The 17,495-nt window shown below is 48.1% G+C and overlaps 1 pseudogene; it reads left to right on the forward strand.

The window, feature by feature from the left end:
* The window catches only part of LOC132317153 (hydrocephalus-inducing protein homolog), a 74,392-nt pseudogene that overhangs the window by 2,730 nt on the left and 54,167 nt on the right, over positions 1-17,495 (forward strand).

Consider the following 17,495-nt stretch of genomic DNA (forward strand, 5'->3'; position numbering starts at 1 on the left):
AACCTTATCACCATCCAATGTTCCCCTCACATGTCTTTTTCCTAACTACTGTTACTTTCTTGTTGGCCTTACCTCCTCTGGTACTGTTCTCTTCTCACGGATTTCTAGGCTCTATGTCAAAAAATGATATCTGGGGATGTGTGGGACTTGGTCTCTCTGTCTCAGAGTAAAGATCATCCCGAAATGGTTTCCCATGGAGTCTCACGTAAATTCTTGGGTTTCGCTTTCTCCGTGAGCGCTCATGGCTCTTTCAGTAAGTGCTCCGGAGCTGTGTGACCCCGTTAGCACAGGGCTCTGCTGGAGGTAAGCGCTGCCTTGCATTTTGGAGAAGGAAACCTGGAGAAACACCTCCCAAAGGAGCTTATTAGCTTAAGCCCGCTCAGCATGGCCCAGAAACTTTTGCTGAGCTCAGAACACAGGTGGGTGAGCTCCTGTTTCCCTAGTGTGAGCTGGGCAGACGTACTCACCAAGAGACTGTACTTCCCAGGAGATCAATGTAGGAATCTCATTCATGAATCTTTTTCCCAGCAGCTGAACCTCTCACTGCTCTCTCTTGCATCTCCAGTTCTCCTCAGTTGACCTGGACCAGAGCTTGTTTCAGCCTTTTCCATCAGAGGTGGTGTTTCAGAGCTACGTCCCCTGCGAGGTCTATGAAGCGCCGCTGATTCTGAGGAACACCGACAAGGTAAGTGCTGGGACGTGGAGGTTTAATGCCGTGCTGGAAGAGGAGAGCAGTGTAATTCACGTGGTATACAGCATAGCAAGTTATCTGCTGCAGCGCAGCACGTCAGAATCAAATGTCTCAGCACCTTTATTTTGCAAGCTGGTGGAAATCTTCCCATGCTGGAGATTCTCCCCCTGATTTTGGCCATGCGTTGGTGGTATCTAGCCCAAAGGAGCTTTTCTAGTGAGCATCCTTCCTCTCGAAAGCCCCGGACTGAGGGGAATGTCGAGGGCTGTACAGTCCGTACCTGCCCTCATGCTTTACCTCGAGTGTGTATCGTGTCCTGGTGGCTCCTTGGTTAATCTTGGTTTCTGGCAGGGCATCTCTGCCTCTCACAACCTGTTTAGCTGCCTCTGCAGCTCACTGTCAGAGCACAGGGGTTGAGTCTTCTCCGCTTTATGTTGGAATAAGTTACAATTAGTGGTGTTAGCACTCCAGAAAGGGTGTTTTGAAACAGCAGTGGAAGCGGACTGATTTAGCAGGAGCAGTGGGAGGCCTTTAGGGGCCACTTTAGGCTCCTGGTAAGTTTAATTCAGTTCTGCCCAGGTTTTTCTAAGGCAACGTGGCTCCCTGCTTTACCTTTGGAGAACCACAGCCCATCCACAGTAACATGCTCTTGAAGGTCTCCACCTTTACTTGAAAAAATTGTGATCGTTTTGAGATTTCCCAAGGAAGTTGAGAAGGGAAAAGTTGAAAAACGTCAGCAATTTTGTTCCACTGTAAAGAGGAGAATTGAGACCTTCTGAATTTCAGTAGGGGAAATATTTGATGGAGTGAGGCATGTGCAAAGAGCAAGCTGGTGGGAAAAGAGAGGAGCGAGGAAAGGAGCTGAGTTAGAAGGTGCTCTGGGAGAGAACATTGTACAGGCAAGGGTTTCTCTTGACACCTAGCAGTAAGTGTTCTGGCAGCAGAGAAGGGTCAGAAAAAGAAAGGTGTAATTAAAGACAGTCTTGTGTACTGAAGAGTCAGACGTATCCATGAGAGGAGGGCGGCAGGATGGGAAGATGGAAGTGTGCACGAGAGCGGGTGAATTAACCACCTCTCCAAATCTCCCTGTTGGGGGAAACAAACAGGTGGACAAAAAAGCGCTGTTGGGGCATATGGCAGGTGGAGGAAAAGCAAGAGAAGTCAAAGTATATTGTGAGATGACAGGTTTTGACAGGGACACGGTTGAAAAGGAGACCCTTTGGCAAGGGAGGATGCAGGCGTGGTCCCTCAGTTATTCCTGGAGAGTGCTGCGCCATTCCTGGTCTGGCGTTCAGCTCGGGGATATTGGAAAGATGCAGCGTGGATGCCCATGCCCCACGGATACCATTTATGTGGTCCACAGTGATTCTGGGCACTCTTTGCTGTAGGTATCCTTTCCTGATTAAAGTGTGCCTCAGTTTCTCTTTCCCTATGGCTTTGCTTCATTCCCACTAAGTCTTTTGGCTTCAGTTGCTCCGTTATCCATGTGGCACTTCAAAATGTTTGTCTTTGCCAAGTACCAGCCAACAGGCAAACAGTTAATTTGCTCTATTCCTGCTCCCTCAAGTGGAAAAGAACATCTGCATCAACATTTCTGCCTTTCCCAGTAAAAAATCATAAACTTGTACAGCTGCACCTTGGGATTTGTATGCCCTGGAAAGAGGAGGCAATGTGTGAACTGTTGATTTTTTTTTTTTCCAAAATGAATTAGTTTTGAAGCTAGTAAGACCTCAACCATTGGATAGTGCTGGTGTGAAAGTAAGATCGGCTCTAAGGAAAATCCTTGGCATATTTAAGTACACAAAGTTAGAGATGATAGTCCTAAGAGAGGTTATTATATTTTACTTTCGTTGGCTTTTGATAATGTCCTAGAGAAAAGCAACATGTGCTCTGTCTCAGTTTTCTCACCAGTTTCCCAGATTCTTCTGAATCATACTGACTTATACTGCATGGTAGCCTGGTGCTGTCTGCTCCATCAAAATCCAGCTGACAGCAAAGTGTATTCCAAAGAGAGGCTCTGTAATCATTCAAATACAGAAGCGCTTTGCTACATACTTCCTGTTTGTACCTGTGTTTTGTACAAGTGCTTTTCTGTCTTCAGGCTGCTCCTCACGTCTTCTGGGTGGCTTTTGCTGAAGGTCTTAACTCATCTCCCAAGGGACTTGGTGACCAAAATGTTTGTCTGCAGTGTGAAATTGGCTCTGGGAACTCGCTGCCCCAGGGCATTGCTGGGAGGAAAGAGTGTTTGGAGAGTTCAGGACTGCCTCAGCCGTGGGTTATCAGGCTCGGGTGGGTGGTGCAGAATGGATCTCCACTTTTGCCAAGCCTCATGTGGGTTCGTTGTTTCTCAGTGAAGCTGCCTGTCAGTCAAAATCACCTGTTTTAGACTTTCTGAGATGAGGTTTGGTGCTCAGGGGTTGATATCCGTGTGCTAGAAAATGCCTGTGTGCAGTCTCTGTGTTTGTGGCATCCCAGAGGGCAGAAACTTGCAGCAGGGTGCCTGCAGGGACTCCCGGGTGTGGGGAGGAATGCCCAGAGATCTGCCTTGCCTGCACTGGCAGCTGCCTGGCTACAATCAGCAGGCAGCAAGAGGCTCCGGAGAGCTGAGATTGGCTTTTAATAATGAAACCACACTGTGAGTCAGTGCTGGTCATGCATCTCAAGGCAGAAAATGCCTTTGAAGCCCATAATTGATAGGCACAGCCTGGGGGGTCGTCTGGCTTGCCATTATTGTGGTAAGTTGACTGCTCTGATCTTCTGCATCAGCCTTTCCTTGTAGAGTATCATGCTTCTTCCTTGCTTCTCTACAGCCCCCTTTAAATTCTCTTAGCCATCTCCTTGTTTCTGGGGTTGTCCCTTTGTTTTCCTATGTTCCTCCTTTTGCTCCTCAGCTTGCTTTTATTCCCAGTAAGGCCACAATGTCTGTGGTCTCCTTCTCTTGTTGGTCTGCCTGCATGACTCTGTAGCATTGCAGCTTGACTGCCCTGCTCAAACCCGGTATGTTAGAAGTGAATTTCTTCCTTGCCCCAGTATAACAACGTCCTGTTTTGCCTTCAGATGATACATTCCCCCTTTAGAAGTGTGATGGCATGGATGTGCGCAGGCAGAAGCAAGCAGGTTCTCGGGGTTTGTTGACTATGTGGATGACTTGATTCTCGTATCGTATCGCCATGCTGCTGGTGTCTTACCTGCTTGGCACTTCCTTCACAGCAGGGCATTGCCCTACTGCCTCTGGCCTGGAGCTATTTTGCCCCAGCCGAAGGAATTCAGGTCCACCCTTGTGTATTATGTGTATGTACCTCGAGAGGTAAAAGTGCTTTGGAAAGGTGATTGAGGAAGGATGTCACCAGGGCATGGCTAGGTCTCTTCTCCTCGTGTTTCCACAACTGGCAAAGTCATAGTTTCATGTCTTTCCTGCAGGTTCCTCGGCTGGTGAAGGTCGTCCTGGAGAGCTCACCTTATTTCAAGTTGATCGGCCCCAGGGATGTGTACCGTAAGGTAGCACCTGGCATGCGTTCCACTTTCCGCATCCTTTTCACCCCTGAGGAGAACAAGGTGAGAGTGGAGGTGCCAAGAGGTTGGTGCCTTCAGGGGAAGCTGCACCTGCAGGGCCGGATTCAGACCAGGGCATCTGGTGTGGGTTTTGTGGAACTGTCCTGGTTTTGGTGGGGTTGCGCTGGATCTAGAACTGGGGGAAACTCTTTCCCCATGGTGAAGATTATGCTCTCACAGGCTGGAGGCTCTTCCGTGTTCCAGACTGTTTTTATCCTTCAGCGCTGGCACATTTAATGTAATGTCTATTGGCTTCAGGGATAAGAGAGTCTACTGTCTGTGGTGGGGCAGCCTCTCAAGGTGTCGGTTTGTAGTATCTGTGCGTTGCTGCATAATTATGGGTTTGCTCCACTAATTATAGATACAAAGGTCTGTTTAAAAGTGACCTGTTATTTGGGGGACCCGAAGTAAGCCTGATCAGAGTGAGGACCACCACCTTTGAAAACTGCAGTCACCTTAATGTATATCACGTTGGACACAGTAGTGACACAGCTGAACGTTGTGTCTAAAGTAATCGCTTTTTTTGCATGCCGGTTCTAGTCCACACCCTGCTGTGAGGTCTGCTCCAGGCTGCAGCTGGTCACATCTTGGCATTGCAGGGTGCTGCTAGGCGCTGCAGCAGGGACTCTCAGGCTGTGCTTTCCCTCCCTGTGCTTTCTTGAGCGTTCGTGAGGGAAGGTGCACGTGGAACAGTAGGAAAGTGGCAGGGAGGGGTGTTGATAAGATGTTTAGCCATCTCAATGGCATGGGTGTAATTATTATGGAAAATCCTAGAGGCATGAGTAGATCCAGAGAGGTTTTCTCTTTCCCACTTGGCAGCCACTTCCCTGCCTGGCTCTGGACTGGAGCAAAGATGATGCTTTTTCATCCCCTGTGTTTCCAAGCCTTGCAGCCGTGCTGTTTCTGAGGATACTTGCCTGCCTGCGATCCAGCTGCGAGTGTAGGGGAGAGGGAGTGCTGTGCCCATGGCAGGGAGCCAGGCTGGTGCAGAGCCACTGAGCTCTAGATGTCCTTAACTCAGCGGGAGGTTGATGTGCTGCAGATGATGGTGAGACATCTGCCTGGCAGAGCATGTCTAGGACTAAAGGGGCAGGTACAGTCTGCAGGCAGACCCCTTACCCCAGAGCCTGTGGGCAGTAATACCGGTGTGGCTGTGTCTTCATGCGTGTTATTGTGGTTGCTCTGTCACCTGGCGCCTATTCCGTGCCACACATACTTTTGCTTGGAGGTTTGAACACCAGTGCCGTGGCCCTGGAAAGTCTGATTCTCAGTGCTGTGATGCGAAGGGTCAGTGCTGTTACCTGGAGGCTTGTTAATACAGAGGATTTAGTCCATGGCAGGGAAGGGAGGAAGCATTGCAGGCAGACAAAGACAGGCAGGCTGACTCCTTCCACCAGCACCCTCCCACCCCTTAGCACTGTTTTTCGCATGACTTTGTTGGAGAGGCAAGGTTAGGGGATAGCTCTGAGCGGGCTGGTGTTTCTGCAGCAGGCCAGAGGTGCAAGATCTCTTTGGGCATAGCTGTTTTCTCATCTTCCATTTGCGGCTTAGATTCAGTTTAACACTTTGTCCTGTCCTCAAACAGTATGGATATAGAAAACTAAAGAGGGAATGCCCTGTGGTGCCTGGCTCCCCATGCTTGTGAAATAATCTGTTCCTTTGGAGGGACTGAGAAATTATTTAACATCATTAATATTTAGGGTAAAAATTATGTTGGCCTCGGGCAGTTCTCCATGCTACCCAAGTGACACGAGAGCTTAATGTCACTGAGGTAGGCTTTGCAAAGTACACTGGTGCCTTTAAAATGTGATTTATTAGTATAAATTAGTGTTCATCTTTGGGGTGGAAGAGGTAAACGGGCGCCCATGAAGGGCGGCAAAGTGCTGCTCTTCAAGTTTCGAGAGGCAGCAGAGCAACACGTGAACATCACCACAAGTAGAAGTAGGGTGAGATAACCCCCAAGAGCACTGATGATCAATACTTTGTCCCTTGTCTTGCCCTTGAACAGGTGAGCATCTGGAGTAGGGAGCTCTGCCAGCGAGAGGTCCTCTGCACAGCTTTGGCGACAGCCTGGCGGGTTTCTGCTGAACTGGGTTTTGTGCCCCGTGCAGGGGTTGTGCAGGGCATTGGTAGAGGGGTGCGTGCTGCTCAGTGAGGAGCACTTGGGGGTTTATACAGCTGAATCAGAATTTTGTACAAATCGAAAATTTTGTCTCGTCCTTGGTGGAGCGTGAGTCAGCGAAGTACCTGAGTGCTGTAGCTCAGCTAGAAATGCATCAGTAGCACGGTCAGGAGGTGTACAGCACCTTGAAAACCCCTTAGCGAAGAGGCAGGCTCTGGGAAATGGTTCTGTAAAGCCACCTGCGTTGGGCTTGCAGTTGCTGGCATGCAGAATATCTGTGGTTTAGCTGTGGAAGGCTTATGAGTGCTCCCTTGGCACAACCTCTGCCTCTCTGCTGCTCCATGATCCACTGGGATTGTGGACAACCCAGTGAATCGGGATGCAGGTACAAACCCCTCTGTCAAGGTTGGCAAGTCTTCCTGGTGTGGAGCTGGTTTCTATAATTCTCTTGATTTGAATCTGTTCTTCCCCAGGGTACGTCTGACTTCAGTGAAGTCGCTCACGATTCAGGGGAGTAAAATTGCAGCTAAGCCCTAACTAAAAGGACCATGGGAGTTGTTAGTGGCTGAAATGCCATGTGCCATGCAGGCCTTTCTTGAAAAATGAGCCATTTCCTATTGTCTCGCAGTCATTTGGGAATGTGCCACGTGATTGGACTGTCAGAAAGTGAAGAAATAGCTGACATGTCTCTTTGTTTATTGGCACTTGTGTTACAAATATGAAATGTTAATTCTTCTGTTGGGCAACATATGCAATTAGTTGTTCTTGCTGCTTCTGATTGACGCATTTCTGTTTTATGGCTCCGGTTGTACAGCGGGGGTGTTCTCGTGCCACCTGTGTTCCCGGGTGTCCTTGCGTGATGGTCTGACAGTCTCTGCCTAACTGGAAACCATCATGGAACTGACTGGCGAATAAACAACAGCCAGAAATACTGACATTTGTGTGTCCTTTAGGCTTATCAATAGATTATCTTAAAGGAAGAAGGAAGGAAGACGACTATAGAACCACAGCACAGCCTATTCTGTTTTGTCCTCTTGTTCTTTTCACTGTAGCAATACAATATTTTCGGGCAATCCAGGTTCAGTCTGTAAGGTTTGCAAAATTCATTACCGATGCTCAGTGGAGGCTGAATTAATGCTCATTGATTAATATGAAATATGACAGGACGATGAGCTGTTCCATTACTGAAATGAACTCCTTTAAAATTCAGTCCAGCTGTGTTAGATGTTTTGTAGCACACGGAAGCTATTCCAAGTATACTTTCAAGAAGACTCCGGGGAGGAGGAAAGGGGCAGAAGATCAAGGCAAATGGCCCTGCGCAAAATGAACCTGGAGCGAAGGGTCTGATTTCAAAGCATCCTGTGACTTGGTAGCTGAGGGAGGCAGGAGGAGGGGTACCCCTTCTCGTCTGAAGCCATCTTCATCCTCCAGCCTCCCTCTTTTAACAGCCCTTATTTTCCAGCCTTGATGGTATCATGGTTTCAGCAGGGAGCTTGCCCTATTTGACTTACTATGCTACCTCCTGCTACAAGGATCTCTTCTTTGCAGTTGCCTGCTGCAAGGAACCCAGTGAGGTGTTTAGGATCGGTTCTACAGTAAAACTGACATCCGAGTTTGCTGGCATACTGGGCAGTTAAGGCTGATATCCCTGTGACAGTAATGAATGTTAGCCTGAGTTTGCAAAGAGCTTGAAGTGACACCTTTGATACAAGCAGTTGCTTTAATTTCAGCGGATGCTAATTCAAATGCCATCGGTGATGCTTTGCAGGCCAGAGCTTGTAACTTACTGCTTATCAAAGGGGAGTAAGAGAAGAGGAACCATCGTACAATGAACTGTATTTTCCCTGAAACTGAGAGCGGAGCTGTATGAAGCATGAAGTTGTATTTTCATGAAAATCTATAGCCTGAAGCTGCATCTAAACACAATGGTCTTTAAAGCATGGAAGTGATGCAACCCCTCCCTTACCCAGGCATGTTTACTTAGAGACCTGGTTTTAAACAGCCTGCTAAGGGTTTGCAGTTGCAAAGTCAAACAAGATTTTAAACTGGCTTGGACTGTACCCCTAGACTGTGAGTAAGTGCATAGCAGAGTTGGTAAGACAGGGCAGTGCTGCTGTGGAGAATTGCAGCCTTGATCTTCCAGGAGAGGGCGGTTCAGCTTTCAAAAGCTTACAGGACCATGGATTCACAGCAGTGTGAGCAGCCAGCTTCTGCCTAGCACCCCTCTTTCCTTGGTTTTCCCCCCCCACCCCGTTTGGCCTGACGCTGCATTCAACTTTGCTCTGAGGTCCCACTTTGGGGTCCTAGAGCGCGGTTGAAGGGTCAGCACGTGCTGAAGTGCTTTGAGTCAAGCTTTGTAGAGGATGCAGCGTCCCAGGGAGTCCCTGGAGAAGGGGCTCAGCACACAACATGTGTGTATGTGAATGACAAGAGGCAGCTTTCTCTCTCAAAGGTGACGGTTGTCTCTGCGAGACCAAATCCTTGTTGCTTTAGCCTTGTCTTCGCACGCCTGGAGAAGTCCCTTCCCCAGGCGCTGCTGTGCAGGCAGTCCCAGTGCCCCTCACTGGCAGCGGAGCTGGGAAGGCTGCCTGTGCTTGCTTTTGGGGGGATTGATTCCTTGGGCTCTTATTTGCATTGCTGCTGATCTCCTCCTTAGCAATGACAATGACTTGAAAATTATTTCCTTTTAATTCCCTCAAATGGCTCCAACTGTTGAAGTTTTCTTTTTTCTTTATCCCCCTGCTGATCTGAACTCCTTGCATCCTCCTCTGTCTATCTGGCATCTGGAAGGGAGAGATAAGTAAATATGGCATGCCCAGACTTAATAAGGCACGCAGATTTCAATTGGATTTACAATGCCTTTGTTACAGTAGTGTGGCCAAAATAACAAAAAAAATGTAAATAGGATTCTTTATTTGCTAATGCAGTTTCTGAGGATCTAAACAGTCCAGGATGTGAAGTACCCAGCTACTAGGTGCTTTAAATTCACATGGACTGCCCATAGCTTTTATTTTAGAGGGCTTAGGCTGCAAGGTTGAGTACAAAATTGCTAATTCAGAAGGACTTGCTGAAGATGAAATGCATTCCTGAAATGTGATCTTCCAGTCTGTAGGTCATTTGCTGCAGTTCCTTTCCTGGTATTTTGCCTTCCAAATATGAGAAGCAAAAGCCCTTCTGCAATATCCAGTGTGAATATTTGAGATACCCAGAATAAAAGATCCTTCTTGATTCTTTTTCCACCTTGGATGTGACAGCGTCTGTTACTGCAACCTTAAACCCCAGCCAAACAGGCGGTTGGTAAGCGCTGGGTGTTAGCTTTTGTGGTAAAGCTGTAGCTCTGTGTCTGTGCCTCGTCTGGCTGCTGTAGGTCCCTTGCAGGCTTGGAGAGGGTGGGTATGGGAGCAGGAAATCCCAAGGGCAGAGGAATCCGAATCTTGTCTGGTTGAGGGGGTTTGCTGCTGTGTGCAAATCCTAAATTGTCTGCTTGCTGCTTCAACAATTATAAAAATACCAAACGAGATAAAAGCGCTGAGTGGAAAAAAGATCAGGAGAACAAGTGAGTGATAAGAGGCAGAGCTTTTATCAACTGGTCACTAAGAGCTGCTGGAGGTAATGGCTCCTGGCCCTACGAATCAGTTTTACCACTGCTTTCAGCGGGGGGCAAGGTGATACTTCCAGCCCAGCTATGCCACACTGTAGATCTGGAGATTGATCTGCTCAACCCTACAGCAGAATAATTTTGGTGATTTGATTCACCTCCCTACTGCTAAATGCCAGACAGCTTGAGGGGGGGGTCTGTCTGTCTCTTTTCTGAGCAAGCCAATGACTGGGAATAGCAGAGCTGAGTTTGCTCTGGTCGGGATGTCTGACCTGCCTCAGGGAGGCATGCTAGCAAGGCAGCAAGTCGCTTATTCTGGAGACTGTACAAAAGAGAGGTGATGAAGACATCAGCCATGCAGCGGAGAGGAAGCAAAGCTGTTTGCTGCCTCCCCTGAGGCTAGGAGGAGATGTAAAGGGAAATTGAGATTAGACAGAGGAAGAGCTCTCTTTAAGCCTAGGGCAGAGCTGGAACAGGCTGCTGAGGGCAGGGGTGGAGTTGTTAGTGCTTTCAAGTACTTGTCAAACATCTCTTGAGTAGTGTGGGTACAGAGCTGAGCCAGTTCTGGGGTGGGGAGGTGGATCAGATAACCTTTTAAGGGTGTGTGTCCCCAGCTTTGTCTCCATAATGCTATGGGAAGGGGTGGGAAATACACCTGTACCCTACACTCAGCTGATATAAACCAATTATTGTGTCCAACTTGTTAAGTATTTCACCAGACTGACTCTTGATTGTGCATGTGGCAAAGTCCTTCTGAAAGTGTACCTGAGCATCCCCTGCCAAGCTTCAAGGAGGTCACTGCATTGCTGGGATTGGAGTTGGCCCTGTGGCACAACTGGGTTCTTAGTGGTGCCTTTAATAGTCTGCAGTGGCGATCAAGGCAGGTTCTTGTTACTGCTGTAATCCCGTACATGAAATGACTCTATTTTGGTGCCTCAGAATCCAAGTGTCAGATGATTTTGTCTGGATCTGGCAGCTTGCTGAGAAAGCAGGTGACTCAAGGGGGTTGTTCCTTCTTTGCGAGTTAGCAGCCCTGTTCAAGTCGTGCTCCTGGACTGAAAGGTCATTAAGGCAAAAAGGACTATTATATTATTGAATGCCCCTGTTGGAGTCCTAGAAAACAGCAGCTTTCCTTCTGCCGTGGGGATGGTACTAAACGGACTGTGCTGAGATTGCTTCTTTCCCTGCAGGATTACTTCCACCAGGTCACCTGCATCACGGAAAGGGAAAAGTTCGTTGTGCCGATCCGAGCTATAGGTGCCCGAGCCATCCTGGACTTCCCTGACCAGCTGAACTTCGGTGTCTGTCCAGTCAAGTACAGCACCCAGAAAACACTGCTGGTTCGCAACATCGGGAACCGGGAGGCCCGCTACCGCATGAGCACTCAGAGGTAAAGGAACTCAACATCTTGCTTGTGCAAAACACTGTTGCGTGATAATAGATTTGGTAAGCAGTAACAAAAAAGAACCAGAGCATCTGAGCTGCTGTATTGCAGGCATAGCTGGAACTGGGCAGGACATGTGGGTCTGGCAGTTGCTTACAGTGTTTTAAGCATGATACAACCTTCGATGAAACTCGGCAAGCTGCAGGGAAGTTTCATACTGCAGTGGTGTCTCCAGCACAGCATCTCACAAGACCACTTCTGTTAGTTTGAAAGAGCAAGTAAAGGAAGGCAACCTGACCGCCCTTGGGCTGTATGGGATAGTGCGTGGCAGATGACAGCTCTAGGAGCTCAGTTCGTGTAGACCAAATGAGTGTTAGAAAATGACCAGCTATGAGCTGGTGGAAGAGACATTGAAGAGTTGATCAGCAGCTGTGTCTCTATTGGCAAGTAATTCTGAGCAATTGGAGATCAGTCGATCAAAGCTGAGGGTACTGAGGTCCTGACAGTAACAACGTGTGGTCCAGGAACTTTGTTTTCCGGTAGGTTTGGTCTGGTCCCTGGGTGCAAATATTCTTACGTAGAATGAGCTCTTAAGTGGAGACGAGCAGACACGGGCTTCAAGACTGCACTACAGCCCCCAAGCAGAATGCTACTGAGAGCCCAGGCAAAAAATGCAGCAACTCTGTGGTGCAGGGGTTGGGGGCATTTTCTCCTAGAGCTTTCTCTCTCCTAGGTTTCCTGGAGAGTGCTAGAATGTTAGTAGCTAGCTTGCAACCTGCTGATGGTAAGTACCTTCTGAAATGGTTGCATACCACTCTCAGCCAAATACACCCGTGCTCTGGGAGGCCACAGCACAGGGTATTCCGGTGGTCCCCTATCAAATGCCTGATGTGAGTGGTGTTGCAGTCAGCCTGTGCTGTTCCTTTTGGTCTCAGAAGGTAGTCACCCGTTTTGGGGTTTGCTGAATTGGAGAGGGTAATGCGTTTTTGACACCGCATCTGCAAGGAAACCAGTTCAGTTGGTTGATAATGAGCTGAGAGTTGTTTGGTCCCAGAGGTCTTGGTGTAGGAGCCGAGGTCAAGAATGCAGCAAAGACCCACTGTCTGACTTGGTGCACCTGAGTAGCCTCAATTTCTTCCCCAGGAAAGCAGGGCTCGAAAGAAGACTTCTTACTTTTGTCCTGTGAAACGTGAGGGTCCAAGAGGAGCTTCCACCAAAGCCTGGCAAAGCTATTTAAGCAGGCCTCCAGGATGCTATTTCAGCAGGCTGCTGCTTATCGCTGTGGAGAATACATAAGCAGGAACTTGCAAATCGGTGTACAGTTTTCCTCGGGGCTGTCCAGATCTAGTTGTCACCACCAAACTAAATACCCAGTAAAGTCAGGCATGTTTTTGCAGTGTCCTTGCCAACTGCTCTATTGAGTGCAATGTCATCAGCTGTCACTACTTAGGTGAGCAAAGTTCAGCTGGCGCATGGCTCCAGTTGTCCTCATTATTTTGGTGTGCGCATTGCGTCCTCTAATCATGGTAAAACTCTCCAGAACGTGGTTTTAAGGTGACGAATTGACCACCAGCAAAGCACTAAACCCAGTAACTTTTGTTTTCTAAGTGTGGCTGTACAAGAGCCATGAAGCTCAGCTGCCGTTGTGCAGAAGCATGTTTTACCTGACTTAGCCCTAAGCATTAAAGCATCGAGTTTTGTTTCTATCAGCCAAGAGCTGTTTACCTGGTGACAAATCATAACTGCTCATCTTAAATCCACAGTATGCCAACACATTTTCATAATTATTTCCAAGACATTGCACAGACTTTGTCTGGTGGGCCAGGCAAACAGTTACCGAGCTTGGAGTACAAGCCGGAGTCCCAGATTGCATTGCTTGTGAACAGAGAGAAAACCTCCTGTTAAACTCGCCTTGCTATGCTCCTGTTAATGGCGCTTCATTTCGCTAGGGATTTAATTGTTCAGGCTGTAAATGGGATACTCCTTTTGTGTTTTGTTTCCATGCTGTGGTATCACTCCAGTCTGCATTTGCATTCAGATTTTTCCTGTTGTTCTTTTCTTCTTAGAGCAGCTTTCATTGAAATGCCGATAAAACTCGCCCTTTCTTAGGCTAAACCAGGATGCTTTCAAGGTAAAAAAAAAAAGGATTCTGCAAATTGAACCATAACTAGTCCCGGGTCTTCAAAAAGACTTTTATTCTGTGTCTGATTTCTAGGCTGTGATCTCATTGCAACAGGTATTGCCTTGACATTTGCATCTCTTGAGGTGAGGTTTCTGGGTGGCAGGAAAAGAAAAATTCCTGAGGAAATCAGCATCAGGTCGTGCATGCGAATAGCTCTTACCATTTCTGTGCTCTTCACAAGCCGTTTTCTGATGGTATTGCTAGCAGTTGGACTCCTGAGGCTGCAGAGAATGGGACGCAGAGCATGGGGGAGATGAGGTCATTTTATGCCATGGGATCTTCTGAGGGCTGGATCTCTGCAGAAGCGGGAGTCAGTCGCTCTGTTTCTGATCCTGTATGTTGTGTTTGTCTTCCGCTGGCTGTGGTTTGTTTGCTCCTTGCTTGCGCAAGTGAGCTGAAGGGAACTAGACTGCCAAAGGAATACAGTCCCCAAATCTCCCGCAATAGTCCTGATAGCTCTCTTTGCCTTGCAGCCCTTTCTCCGTCGATCCCTCCGTCGGGACTCTTGGGATTGGTGATGCCATGCAAGTGACAGTGGAGTTTCACCCACTGAAGACGGGGCACCATTCCAGGTCCTTGGTAGTTCACTACGACACAGGTAAGTGCTGGGCGCTGCGTGGTGCACACTCTCTGCGTCCTTCAAAGCAGAGCCCTTTCTAAGCAGAATAATGTTAAGTTTGCTTTGTGGGCAACTTCTAAAAGCTTTTCTTCCAAAAGCTCTGCATGTTTCAGTGCTTAGAAGTGAACAGATAAGGGGCAGAGGCTGAGCCTGTCCTTGTTCTGTATGTCCTGTGCACTGGTCCCTCGCTGGGGGACCCTGGTGTCAGCATGGTGTTCTGCACCAAGCACCTTCTCGTGACAGTCTTCCACCATCATTCCCCGTTGTCCCAGCCACCTCAATTCCCTGTCCAGGTGTACCTGCCCTGCCCCAGCTTTACCTTGGATAAAAGTGAAGAGTAGTTGGTGTTGAGGGGGTTGTTAAAGTAGATCCCCTTGAATGGGAATGAGATTTTGGAATGCTGTTTTTCTGGGAGTTGCTGAGTGGAGGAGGTAGGAACCTCGACTCTCCATTGCAGCATGCGTATGCACGCATGAAGTTTTAGTCCATGACAACTCTATGTTTGAAGCGTAACGTGGGGAACACATGTCTCTGTCAGACTCTCTCCAGTGCCTGCTGTCTCTTACACACCTCTGTCCCATGTACTGCTTCTCCATCGTCTTGCCACAGACCTTTTTTTCCATGTTGCCCTCTACCCATCTACAGCCCATGCTTCCTAACATCAGGACTAAAGTAGCCAGGAGTTGAGGGCTCTTGGGATTTGGCAGGAAGTGCTCAGTGCCTCCCGAGATAGATGTAAAATGTATGCTAGGGTACGAGAAGCCAAGATCAGGCCACAGAAATACCGTCAGCTTTGTAAGTCACTTTAAGAGTAAGTGGGGAGAACTCAAGAAAAAGGTGCGACATGTTAAAATGCTTCTGTCGGCCTTGGTTCAGCAGAGGTATCTCGTGATGCTGAACGAGACGCTTTCTCTGTTGCGTGTATGCATTTGGTGTGCGTTTTCTCTTGCTTGAAAGAGAGGTTTGTTTTGTCCCTATTCCTGACTGTTGGTCCTGGGGAGCATGATATCCTAATCCAGGTGATAGTGTGATGCTTTAGCCCAGCAGTGAACATTTCAGTTGTCTCGAGTTTGTAGGAGTTACAAAAATGCTCCTTTATCTTCCAAATGCTCTTTGTGGCTTTATGAGTTGTCACAGCTTTGTTCAATATTTGTCAGTTAATGACATATTCCCAGAGAATGGTTTATGCTCACTCTGAGAAGCTCATGGGATGGGTAGCGCTTTCTTGAAAGAACTACTGAAATTTCGGGTAGAGAAGCACAAAAAAGTGCCTCATTTGTATGCATCTAGAGAATCTATAGGATAAAATTCCAAGGGCTAGATCTTTCTTTGATTCTTGTTCTTAATGAAAGAGAGTACTGGAAAAGTACTACTTTTTCCCTGGAAAAGTACTAGTACTTTTGTGTAATTTCTGACTAATAAGATTATTTCAGGCCCTCAGGTTCCTGTTTTGTGACAAATCATGACAAGTCTTTCCTTATTCACATTTCCCAGGCCATTCGTGGCTTTACAAACCTCTCCCATTTATCTCCCATACGGATTCCTCAACCGAGAAATCTGTTCAGTCTTCATATAGAAGCTGCTCCATACTTTTAATCGTAGTTTCTGCCCTTCTCTATTAATTTCAAATGCTTCAGCTAGTTTTTTTGAGATCAGAACTATACCCAATACTTCAAGACCCACGTGGCCATGGGTTTAGACAGTGAGGTGACAGTTTTCATGGTGTTTATTTTGTAGTAGTTTGTCTTGATCGTTGTGGAGGATTAGCTTGTGTTTCCATAAACCTGAGTTGTGCATGCTCGAAGCACTGTGCCTGTCTCCCATTTCTTGGGTCCTGGCTCATCTGCTTGCCAACGTATGCCGAGGATTCAGCGCAGGGGAAAGGTAATGCTTATAAAGCATGGCCGTCTCTGTAACTCTTCTGAAGTTCAGTTATTTTTATATGCTAAATTGTCCATTCTAGGAGGCAGATTGTCCAGTCCTTGGAAACATTGCTGGTGTTCTCCCAACGTAACTCAGCTCTGGCCACAAATCCCTGCCACTCCAGACTGCCTTAAGAGCCAAGAAATGGAGGATTGTACAGGCGTGAAGGCTGAATTCTCCATGTGCAGACATGAATGACTGACCGTAGAGATCTACTGTTTTAAGGGCGAGTCTTGCCTCATTCCCCAACCCGGCTCCCAGAATGAATGTGATTCTGCTGCGTTGCCTGGCTTAGGATTTAAGGAGTCCGTCCAGCTCTCCCCTTGTGGTGTTGCATGGCAGCCTTTTAAAGGCAGGTGCATCCACTGGCTGCCTTGCTGTAAGCCCTGCAGTGAGGAGAAGGCTGTGCCTTTGCAGAGGGATGCCCTCCAGGCCATGGCCGGGTTGCTGCGCTTGTCAGTTGGGGCTGGCTCGGAGGCTTTAAGCACCACTCCCTAGAAATGCCATTTCTGGAGAGCATGTCTGATGTTTGCTGTTTGCATCTCACGTGGGAAACACTCACCCACAACAGGAAGAGTGGGCTTGGTAGTGATGTTTGAGCTCGGTTGACTCCCAGGAGTTTGTTGGTTGGGAAGAATGAAGGTTTGAAAGCTCTGGGAATGAGGGAGCCTTTGGTGGGAGTCTGTTCTGGAGGGTGCGATGCTGGCAGGTACCCCAGCAAGACTCCAGCCATTAATCAGTTGATGTGCACAGGCAAGGCTCTCTCCTCTTCAGCTTGTTCTGAGGTGGAAAGCAAAGATGTCCTCGCTCTGGTCGTTGAATAGCTTGGGAATATTCAGCGTAGACTTGCACCCTCAGGCATAAGCAACAGGATCCAGGCTGAAGAAATGGGCTTGCAGGACTGTAATGGGCGGTCTGGTGTGGACCGTGCCCTACCAGTCTCATTTTGACATATCTTCACAAACAGCAAGTTGAGGGTACTGCTTCTACAACACAGTGAAGTTCTCTTCTGCGTGCCATCCTGCGGTGGGCTGTCCCTTCACTTGTTCCTCTGAACCTCCCTTTTCTGCCCACATGCCCCCAGGCATCTTTGCTTGCCAGCCACAAGGGATCCTCAGGAGAGACCCACCACTGGTGGTGTGCCTGCAGGAGACCCTGGTCAAGCTATGACTGTGGTGGGACTCCTCAGAGTCACCTGAATGACTTTGATGCAGAATTCCCCATGACCTGGGTGGGATGGCAACCCAAAGGCCACCTGGGCACGTCTGAAAAATCTCACTGTAAATGCTGTCACCTTGGGGATAAACCTCTACAAACACACCCAGAAATAAGGTGGTTTAGATGGTGTCCAGGACATCCTTGTGCTGTACACAGGCAGCTCTCAGGATGAGATAAATGTGCTGATCCGTGGAACTGCTAATACA

Source organism: Gavia stellata, chromosome 5 (genome assembly GCF_030936135.1).
Source record: "Gavia stellata isolate bGavSte3 chromosome 5, bGavSte3.hap2, whole genome shotgun sequence".
NCBI lineage: Eukaryota > Metazoa > Chordata > Aves > Gaviiformes > Gaviidae > Gavia > Gavia stellata.